The sequence below is a fragment of the Halichoerus grypus genome, chromosome 9, assembly GCF_964656455.1.
Source record: "Halichoerus grypus chromosome 9, mHalGry1.hap1.1, whole genome shotgun sequence".
Lineage (NCBI taxonomy): Eukaryota > Metazoa > Chordata > Mammalia > Carnivora > Phocidae > Halichoerus > Halichoerus grypus.
Window position 1 is genome coordinate 65,362,932 of NC_135720.1, and position 12,110 is coordinate 65,375,041.

Consider the following 12,110-nt stretch of genomic DNA (forward strand, 5'->3'; position numbering starts at 1 on the left):
CTTTGAACTGCTTTTTTCCTTCGTTATTATCTGTATTCTGGTATAAATTGATATTTTCAAAACCTTTACGTAGGTTTTGAGATGACTTGAGTCTGATTAATTAGGAATATTTAATGCACTGCCAGCTCTCTGCTATATTATAGCACCATTGGTGTAGACATAGAATGGATCATTATATGCTAGTTTGTCCTTTTCTTTGTAAGAACTTCCAACATATTTTTCATTTGGAAATGTACATTATTATCCTTTACCATGAAAAAACATTATTATCCTTTACCATGAAAAAATAGTATTTCACTTATAAAGTTTTCATTTTTTTCAGAATTAAATATACTTTGTAGTACTTACATTACTTTTTCTGAGTTCATTCTTTATGGTAAGGTATTTTGTTCTTCTCCAGTTTTCCTGTCTTTTAGGTTTCAGTTTTAACTTGAAAAAAAGTAAAATATTATAGGTACGTATAAATAGGCTTTAACCCTTAGTTTTGTCATGCCCCTCCGCATAGGTCGTATACAAAATGAATTCATTTTTATCTTAGATACATCTGAAATTGAATGCATAAACACAAAAGTACAGAAGGATGTGTGGATGGATATATGTGTGTTTATGCTTATAACAGGCCATTGTATTTAAATTAGTTTTTGTGTTACAATAATGGTTTTTTAAAATTTAAAAGAGCCAGTAAGAAATAAATTGAAATCATTTTTCATAATGTAAAGCATCAGTGATATTTCTTTGTTTTCCAATAGAAATGTTAATTACAAGAATTTATGTTAATAGTGGCCTGTCTAGTTCCAGATTACTAACAGAAATGAAAGTATTTGTATTTTCTGGAATATGGCAATTACAGACTATCTACAACTAGAATATTCTTGTTTTTGAGTTTGGATAGGTCATATATTTAAGGAAAATATGGTCTTCTTTTTAAGAATGTGGAGCTATCACTTGATCATTTTGTCTTAGAAAAGACCCTTACACTGACAGTTTTATTATGATTTATAATTCACAACTAATAGTTTTCCCTCTCTTGGAACTTTTCTTTCCCGTGTTCAAAGAAAAATACTCTAATTATATGCTTATAAAATATTTCACATCTCATTCATATACTTATTCATATCACCATGTTAAGAGTGCTCATAGAATCATGTTAGAAATTATCTAAAGCATTAATCTAAACGTGGCTGTGCAATTGTCTTCTTGCACAGCATGACAGGGAACTCCTTAAGAGTGAGGCCACGTAATATCTTTCCTTAACTGATATAGTCAGGACTCTACTACATTCTACTTAAGAATGTGCCATGCTGTTTCCGTTGATCTGATTACTATAAAAAGTTTACTAAGTTGCGTTGGTGATTAGCCTTTGGTAAGTGGGATAGTTATTACCAGATGCGTAATATTGCAAGATGAATAGTGATTCTTTCATTCAGTAAATGCAAGTTAACTTCCTGCTATGTGCTAGATACTGTGCTAGGCCCTGGGATCTACAGATACATATAATCTCTGCCCCTGAGGGTCTCACAGAGAGCTGGAGGAGACACACATGGACATTATGACACTTATGAGGGACAGTATGACACTGTTAATGCCATAATTGTGGTATGTTGTACAAACCGGCTTGTACTGTTCTCCTCAGTAGCTTTAGGAGCAGGTAAAGCTCTTAACTGATTCATGAAAGATGAGTTAGTTATTCATTAAAAACAGGAACTGAACTAGATGTCTTTTTACGTGTCTAATATAGCTACCTTTTCTAAAAATAGTTTTTATTAAAAAACGTATTAAACAATAACCTAGTCATACCTATATTCACTTTTTGCAAAATGCTATGAATGCAAGTGGATCAGATACAGATAGAGCTGTGTCAGATTATTTGCTTTGTGTGAAGATTAAAAATGAACAATTAATTGGTTTTCTGTTATTAAGGAGTAGAAAGTATGGGAATGCAGTTACAGAGTTCTTACTGTTTTATTTCTAACAATTCTGTTTATCTCAGAACTCTATATATACATACATACATATGTGTGTATGTATGTATAAGTCTGTTTGCCTGTGTGTGTGTGTGCGTGTAGTGAGCTCCTTTTTTGGAAAAAAGGATTGAGCTCGACAACATCCTTTGTTGTGAGGATATATTCTGCCTGTTACTTTCTTTTATTTCTAAGAATTAAGGATTGAGTGAATATCCTCATTGTCCTGATGCATCTTTTTAAAATGTCATGCTTCAGGGCAAACTGATTTCTTTATGATCTTCAGAAAATTTTCCACTGACATAACAGAAATGATTATTTATCTCCCCACATGTTCAAACTGCCTTAAACTGCTTTAGGGTTATTTACTTCACAAGACTTAGTATTGATCCATATTATATAACTGACTAAATAAGGAAAAAAACTAGTCTTCACAAAATAGCTAGAAAGATTGTTTTAACTGATGATTTTGTTTTAATCATTTATGAAATTTTTGCTGAAAACTAATGGTAAAAAAGCTCATGTTTTAAAAGACTGCTTGGAATGGAAGGACTGATCTTTGTTTTAAGAAATTAAAATGGAATTATTTCTTTTCATTTTAGCTATGGATCTTGCAAACTTTTTCTACAGATAGTTAGATTTAAGTGTATTGTGGGAGAAAAACCAATTATTGATGAATCACTAATGAGATAGTTTAATTTTCATTCTTTGAATTGAACTAAGTGTTTACTTTATTAAATATGATTAAATTTCAAACATTCGTATTTATATGCATAATCCTTGCCCTGCTATATTTTGTAAACTTGAAGTAATCTGCTTTTATGAAATATTAACTGCCACAAATAACTCTGCAGTTTAAATATAATTGATCAATAATGCCCCTACCCACATTTCCTGCATATCTACCTGTGCCGAGTAGTTTTCTCTCTTCACATTGACGAAATGCTACAGCTCTGGCAGGAAAGGTGACTTTAGAGTCTGTATTCACCACTGAAATAGGAGAGAAACACATGGCAAAAGATACAAATTAAGGCACAATATTTATAATTTTTATATAATAATTTCTTATGAAATATGAGAAATTTCATTAGCTTAAGCACATAAGCAACTGATTATCCATACCATTTGATGCCAGATCAAAGGTAATATGTATTTAGAGATCATCATATTTGCTTTTTGGTGGACATAACTTTGGTCCCCTGTCTAGCACGATGCAAAGAGTAGGCAAACAATAATTATTGAGTCAGGGAAGGAATGAGTAATTTGTGTTTGTCTAAAAATTAATTTGTGTTTTTTGTTTGCATACACATCTGATCGTGGAAAAGTGGTTCATTGTTTATCAGAGGTAGAAGCTAGGGTGAAATCAAAACAGCATGGAAATTGGCATTATGAAATAATCATAATAGCTATTTATTGAGTGCTTATTCTCTACCAGGCACTGTGCTAGATTTTTCACATAAATTATGCACTTTAATTCACAGTAGTCTTATGAGATAGTCTTATTATTAGGTTTCTCTGTTTTAGATAAGGAAAAACTGGGCTCAGAGAACTTAAGCAGATTTGCAAAGGGTTGCACAGCTAGGACAGGCGAGTGGAGAAGCCAATGTCATAATTTATATAAAGGGCATGTTGTATCGCCTTTTCAGGATTTTTGAAATGGGACTTTCTGTGGTGAAATTAACAATATCTGCCATTCAGAATGTGAATTTCATCCTTTAAGAGGTGTTGTTTTAAAAACGATTATGTTAAAACCAGAGTATTGATCTTTCAAAAGATCACTCGTCTATTTTGCATCATTTTTGTCTATAGAGTCAACATTGACCTTTCTTGGTATGTTTTCAAAACTGTGAGGAGTGGCTTAGTATAACGAGAATGAATAATAAAACTGAAATTACAAAACTTAAACAGTGTTATAATAAATATAAGAGAGATATTTGAAAATAAACTTGATGGTGGCCTAAAGGCTGTAGTAAATTGTACCTCTGCCTGAAACCTTCCCAACACCAGTTGCTGTTTAAGAGCACTCCTCTTTGCAGCCTCTTGTTCATAATGGCCATACCCTCAAGAATATCTTTTAGTAAAATAAAATACTGTGTCATAAATAAGCCACTTTTTTTAGTCACTAGGAATAAATAATGTTTCAGTTTGGTTAGCTAGCTTCCCCTAACTTAAGTGTTTTCCGTCCAATAATTACACTGTTTTGCTATAGACTTGAATTAGGGTTAAAATTACTCTGTTTTAGTCCTTTTCCAGTAGGTTACTAAATCATAAGTTTGTGTAGGTAATTCAGTTTTTCTACCTGTAGGTTGATCTCTCAGCATGGACCTATGAGGACAATATTGAGTGAGATCCAGAAGGGTCTGATTTCAGTATGCATCTTTCCTTTTATGGGAGTTGGTTTTTAAGTTATTTATATAATTTAAAAACTCCACTTCTGGATTCTTATCTGCATGACCAAAATGAATGTGCATGTGTGTGGGGACACAGACGGTGTTTGACAACAATGTCACCGTGAGAGCTGGAGGTGCACTGCTAGGCAGATGCAGCTTGACACGCTGCGTGCTGCTGCCCGTCAGGGATGGGATGCAGGGGCAGGCCAGCGCTTTGGAACCGGTCCTCACACTCTTGCCGAGGCACCACTGAAAAACTACGTGGGTGTAAGTTTGTATGTGGGGTTTGGGGCTTTGGTGATGGTGGCTGAAACACGCATGTTTTTAAAGATAACATTTCAACGAAAACAGTTGTAGGGGAGTTTGACAGCTAGATAACTGATTCCTGTGTTATTGTGAAGACAAGTTTTTGTAAATATAAATATAAATATATATATAACTAGTGTATCTTAGCATTTAATAATTAATTACAAGGAAACAAAGGCATTGAAGCCCAGGAATGTGAAGTGACCTTGTCCAAATTATGTGCCATTATTGGTAGAGTAGATTTGAACACAGATTTTTTAGTTAAAATCCAGCTCTCTTTTGCTCTATCATATTACCTGTTTAATATAACCTAATATTTATAAAGTAGAATAAGAAGTCAAAAGAGATCTGAATGTTCTAATTTGATATTTTTTTCTTCTTTTTTATCGTTTTGGTAATGACATCATTATGGCAATTTTCTGGTAAAATAAAGAGTATTTCAATTCCAGACCTCAGCAAAATTCCTAGCGTATTCCAAACTGATAATTTAATAAAGGACAAAAAAACTGTCTTTATATAATATGTTGTTTTCTTTTCTTTTACAGTCTTTTAAAACAGTTTTGAAATAAAAGCTTTTAAAAGGTACTTATTTTACGTGTTTCTTTTCCACTCTACAGTATTAATAAAAACATTAAGCACTCCATTAAATAACAAATAAATAACACATATATATTTGTAATGCCCTGAAATTAATTTTTCCTTTTTTAGTTTTAAAAATCCCCCCATATTTTCAGCACTTGAGCACCCGTTACCACCAACTTTATATTCCACATCATTTCTTCTCTAAACTCTCACAAGTTAGCTGTAGGGTAATATGGATGGTGCCTTGCAAGCTGTAATATCCTCATTACATCATGTTGTTTTTATCCTCTCTGCCCACTGTTCATTCTCAATGTGAAAAATCATAGCGTATCAGTGACAGGAGTCTGGCTTTCAGGCAGACTTTTGTAATTATTCCCACTGAGGCACTGTCAGTAGGATTAAAAAACAGATTCTGGATCTGTCCATCCCAGATGAGGTCAGCACTTGGAGCAGTGGGAGTACTATTTCTATAAGTTGTGCTTTCCCCTTTGCATTATACAGCCTAGACGTTAATATGACACAAATATTTGAAAGATCCTATGGAAACGGACGAGCTTTGCTCTGAATTAGGCTCTGGATTAAGTACAATGTCCATCTGCAATAAATAAAATAACAACAGTCATTTAGAATCCCTAACTATGTATGTGTGTAAATTCTACAATAATATTAAGTCCCAGAAAGTTTCAGTTACAGAACAATCCACTTATAGTTCATAATTAATAAACTCTTTGCAGCTGCATAACTGCAGCCGGAAACATCTGGAAAGCCTCATATTTTACACACAGACACATACACGTAATTCCTTCAGAAAAAGTTCAATTGTGCTTAAAATCGCAGGTCTGGAAACAGAGTAAGACCTGAAGAAGCTGAATCTAGTATTCGGTTAGCTTATGGTAGGAGAAAGGGGGGACTGGGTCTTCCCTTATCTGGAAAAGAGTTGAGTGTTAACTAGATAATGCTTAAAGTCTATTCAGATATTCACACAAAACTAACCTTGTATAATTCAAAATCTCTCCTAATTATAAGTGTGATTTTGATAAGAATCTATTTCTTTTGCTATAAAATTATTCAAATAAAATTACTACTCCTCAGATAAAAGATAAATTATTATTTATGAATCTCTAAAATTAACAAATGGGTAAAACAAATATATTGATTATAGATTATAGTCTAGCTTATAGATTTAAAAATTTCCAATATTTTTTATAATTCATACTTAATTTATTACACCTAACTACAGCTTTAATTTTTTTAAGATTTACTTATTTATTTTAGAGAGAGAGAAAGCGAGAGCCTGCAAGTAGGGGAGGGGCAGAATGAGAGAGAGAGAGAGAGAGAGAGAAGCAGACTCCCCATTGAGCGTGGAGCCCCCTTGGGGGGCTTGATCTCACAGGGCTTGACCAGGACACTGAGATCATGACCTTAGCTGAAATCAAGAATCAGGCACTTAACCAATTGAGCCACCCAGGCACCCCCTAACTATGGCTTTATAAAAATAGATGAATATAGAGTATATGTGTTAGAAAGGCAAACTAGCATATTATTGACAGATGTAATTTGGCATTTTTTCTTAATGTTTGCTTAGTCCTGTGTTCAATTTGAAGTTGTATTACTAATGGATTTCATTATATATACCAACTTTACTGTCACTTTGTCTCTATAGGTTTGTTTATTCTGGACATTTCATATAAGGGAAATATGTTTTTGTGACTGGATTCTTTCACATAGCCTAATGTTTTCAAGGTTCATCCATGTTTGATTGCTGAATAATATTACATTGTGTTTATTCATTTATTAGTTGATGCACATTTGGGTTGTTTCTGCTTTTTTGGCTATTATGAATAATTTCGCTGAGAACATTTATGTATAAGTTTTTGTGTCGATATACATTTTTATTTATCTTGGGTATATATCTAGGAGTGGAGTTGTTGGTTAATCTGGTAACTGTGTTTAACGTTTTGAGAAATTGCCAGTAGCTACATAATTTTACATTCCTAACAGCAAGGTATGAGGCTTCTAACTCCCCCATATTCTTACCAACACTTGTTTTATTTGCCTTTTTTTCTTATAGTCATCCTATAAGTAGTATCTCATTGTGGTTTTGATTTGCATTTCTCTGATGGCTAATCATGTTGATCATTTTTGTGTGTGTTCTTTGGCTGTTGTATGTCTCCCATATGGAAATATCTATTCACATTCCCTGCCTATTTTTGATTGGCTTATTAATGAATTTTTGTTTCTTTCATTTTTATTTTTCCTAAAATTCTAATTTGTTAGATTTCTTGATAATATCTCATTTTACCTCCCTCATCAATTTTATGGTGGATATATCTTGTCATGCATTCTTTAGAAACTTCGATAGTTGGAGAAAAGACCTGGGACTTACAGGAAGATGGTTCTAAACACCTGGAAATCTTTTAAAATATGAAAATGTCCAGGCCCTAATAATGATTCAGTTATTTTGATAAGGCCAAGTCATTAGTGTTTTTTCAAAGTGTCCCTAATGTGCGGTCATGGAGGACAGCTGACCAAGATATAGATTATCAGTGCCTTAAAGTCCAGGATGGTGTCAGATTTGTCTGAGATTAGAAGTGGAGCTTAAGATTTCCAAAAAGTGATTCCATTAAGGACCAGAAAAATCTTTCTTACCTGTAGAAGAACTCTAGAAGTATGTGCATTTTCTGGGATAACTGGTTTGTGGGAAAGGGTCCTTAGAAATATAATCGATAGGATATCCCCCTACCCCAAGCTTACCCTTATAGGTCATAAACCTAAAGAACCAGAGGGAGTCTGAGTGTCTGCACCCTCATTCAGAAGGAAGAGATATTCCATTTCACCTGATTGTTTTACCTACCCGGAAATTTGTCTATGGCTTTTAGGATGACCTTTAGAATTGTTAATCTGTGTCGAACACAGATTTGTTCTACCAGTACCCTGATTGTTCCACAGACTGCATGCGTCATGCAAGTACATGCTCAAAGGCCTGGCACCCTGTTGCTTAAACACTTGACATCCATTGAAGACAAGTATGGAATCTGATTGTGAGGAGAGTTTAACTGAGAAATCAGAATACAAGGCTTTAGTATCAACTCTCATGTATTTAAATGAGAAGCTTGAGTAAAATACTCAAATTTTTGTTGAGAAATTTGTTGCAGTATTATTACTTTTAAGTAATTCATTTATAAATGGGAAACCCTATTGCCTTTTGTGTTCTTTTTTAAGAGACTTGAAATTTCAAACATTATTTGAACCAATGTAGTTACATAAGGACACTGTTCTTATTGAAAAATAGCTGAAATTAAACATAATAAATTATATTTATTTCATCACAATAGATAATATAACAGGTCTTGTAATATAGTATGCTGTAACATAATTTAGTGGATGTATTGCACTATATTTTTAGTGTGTGGTAAACAGAAGTTTCACATGCTTCCTAGATTCCCTTTTTCTTTGATAGCTTTTCATTTAAAGAATGGACTTGGGACGCCTGGGTGGCTCAGTCGTTAAGCGTCTGCCTTAGGCTCAGGTCATGATCTCAGGGTCCTGGGATCGGGTCCTGCATCGGGCTCCCTGCTCAGCGGGGAGCCTGCTTCTCCCTCTCCCTCTGCCTGCCACTCCCCCTGCTTGTGCTCTCTCTGTCAAATAAATAAAATCTTTAAAAAAAAATAAATAAAAAATAAATAATGGACTAAGTGAAAACTTGCTTGGTGTTTGAAGTCTGACAAGATTATGGTTCTCAGCTCTGGGTTAATGAACTTATTTTATTCATTAGGGCCCTAAAGGACTGAAAAAAACAGTCGAAAGAATGAATCCAAGGCCGTTGTGGTAACACTGAAAAAATACTGTTACTCAAATAATAGGTGAAAGATTATTTTTACAGAAATAATTAAACATGGAAAACAAATTTTATACATATTCCCAGTCTTCGTCAACCTAGTGAACATTACCTTAAAATAATGTTCAATTTAAAAAGCAAAAACATCAAAAGGAAGGAAATTAAAATTGTAGGTTTCTTGTTGTAACTAACTTTACCATAGCGCTCGTACTATATTAATTAAAGTTTGCTTTGAGTTCAAATGCTATTGAACAGATTGAGAAATAAAGCAAAGAAGAAAAGTTTTAAAACTGCATTTTCACAATTCCTAGAAAGTTAATTCTTGCATACTTCACAGTTGTGTATAAAGGGAATGTATCTTTAAGGTTTCAGAAGACATTTACCTCTAAAAACTTTTGTACTAGTACTTTTTAGAAAACCAGCTGCATTTGTAGAGAGGAGAAATTGCCTTGATTTCCACGTAGCCTTTTCGGGAGCCATTGCAGAGCTCACCTAGTTCTTCCCTATGTGGCTGACTCTCAGAGACGCCACTTCATCCCAGTTTCTTGCACTGAGTATTTTACTCAAGCTATTTTGTATAGATATCTCATCTAAAATTGTAATTTTAAGAGCATCTGTTACTTCCTTCCCAAACTTTTTACCACCCAGTCGCTAACTATTATCCTAAGAGATGCAGCTGTGCCTTCACATGTTCTTGGCTTTGCTCTTAACACCGTAGCTCCAAAGATTTTGTACTTATTTTTAATAACTCTAAATTAATAGTCTTCCTAGAGATTAAGTGAAAACTGTCTTGTCACAACTTATTATTTTCAATATTAACTGAACTGAAACAGAATATTACTTCAAAGAAAAAATGTTAAGACTTTGATGACCACGTTTTTCCGGTACTGCCTCTGTCATTATCTATTTAATGATAGCCATGCCTGTACTCCACAATTTTGCAGGCATCTTTGGTGCCAGAATTCACAGTGCAATTGAGAAGACCTATTTAGTATCTCTTCTGTGAGGTGTGCTAGGCTATTATTTCATAGTTTTCTAAATTAAAATAATAGCTTTAAATTAGTAAAAGGGTATAATAAAAGACAACAGGGACCCATAGAAAATTAATTTTTAGGGTTGCTAGAGCCCTGGAGACCCATTGAATAAGTGCCAGACTTTGGCTCATTGAGCAGTCAAGGCTGGTGGAATAGCATATGGTTGAGTATCAGTAGTCCTGTGTTCTAAATCCAGTTTTAACCTAGACAAACAGAATTATTTGAAGAACTCAGGTTACTTTTGCTTCAAATCTGCTCTCCCATCTGTTAAAGTGGTAACAGAATTTAATGTAACTTTGAAAGTTGAGTGATAAGGGTTTTAAATTTCTCTGCATTAGGTACCATATATATTCTAGAAACCATGCAAGTTGAGCAAGAAATGTCCCTTCTTATTTGTAAGAAAAATAGGAATACACCTTTATTAGAAGCTTTTATTTGCAATGGGAGAATGAGGACTCTGTGGGATTCTACTAGGTAGTGTGCTGCCTACTAATTCTGGAAGCCTTCCCTAGTAGATGGTAAATTATGTTACCATTGTGCTCCCCATTTCCCTGCTCCCTAACCTCCTCTCCTGGTAAAAACTAATACACACAAGTCATTAAAGACTGTCAGCACATATCTCTTCTCTCTGGCTCTGTCTTTCTTTTCCTTTTTAAATTCTCTGGTCCTTAATGTTATGAAAGTGCAGGTTGTGAGTAAAACATGGTCTTCTCTATCTTATGGATGTCATATGTGACCATTGAATTATAGATAGTACGTAAAGCAAGATACAGTGAATACTTAAAGAGAGGAATTTCTATCCTGAGAAACCCATGCCAGATCTTTTATCTTACCAGTTAACCATTTTTATATGACAAGATCATATCTTCAGAAACATTTTGAAGTGTTATATTTTTGTTATACTATTTTGCAATCAATCTAATTGTTCTCCCTGTGCCTTAGATTTGTAGCAGTTGCTACTGAGAACATGTGAAGTTGTATTAAGCTTCTTTTCGTAAGATGTTTGTGAATGCTTTACTCTTACATGAATTGCCGAAGCCAACTAAAGGCAGAATGGCTTCTGAGGACAGTAGTGGATCATATATTTACAAGGAGATAGTTGTAGTTCTGTTTACACATCTATCACTTATCTATTGCAATATAACTTGCCTTTAAATTTATAAGTTATCTAAAACACTTGTCTCATTTGCGGGAAATAGCCTTATTTTCTTGAAGCTCAAAAGATGATTTTGAGCTCTCAATTGGATCAGAATTATGCATTAAATATTGAACATGTGAACAGAAGTAGAGAATGACTCAGTATACCATCTTGATTAGATAGGATTGTTTATCCCACCGAAGAGTGAAAATGTGATTAAGTTCCTGAGTGATGCCTAAGTTGAGGACATTAAAAAATTTGAATATAGTAAGTTAAAAGTTATAATTGAATTTATGTTAAATATTCACTAATCGGGCGCCTGGGTGGCTCAGTTGGTTAAGCGACTGCCTTCGGCTCAGGTCATGATCCTGGAGTCCCGGGATCGAGTCCCACATCGGGCTCCCTGCTCAGCGGGGGGTCTGCTTCTCCCTCTGCCCTCTTCCCTCTCGTGCTCTCTGTCTCTCATTCTCTCTCTCTCAAATAAATAAATAAAATCTTTAAAAAAAAAAAAATTCACTAATCTTTCTTTATAGATATGATGAATTTCTATTAAATTTGAAGTCACTAAAACTTAAACATATATTCATTTGATAAATATGAAGGGTAAATTAAACATATTTAATATATTCAATGTATAATGCCATTAATAAAAATTTTTGAAATAATGAAAATTTAATTTGCTAAATTTTAATTGAAGATAAATATATAAAATGATCAGTGATAGAAAATGTTTCAATTAGCAGTAATCACGCCTTGGATAAACCTCATTGGCTATGATACTGCCACTGTGCAAAGCTAGAAAATGGTTCAAGACTACTTGATTTAATAGAAAATAGGATCTAGATGAGTAAGAGCAACTTC

The 12,110-nt window shown here is 33.8% G+C and overlaps 1 protein-coding gene and 1 pseudogene across 5 annotated transcripts in view; one reads left to right on the top strand and one right to left on the bottom strand.

The window, feature by feature from the left end:
* Nucleotides 1–12,110, top strand: part of EPHA7 (EPH receptor A7) — a 167,743-nt gene that overhangs the window by 47,799 nt on the left and 107,834 nt on the right. The gene's annotated exons all lie outside the window — the stretch shown is intronic.
* On the bottom strand, nucleotides 11,922–12,046 carry LOC118549623 (U4 spliceosomal RNA; annotated as a pseudogene).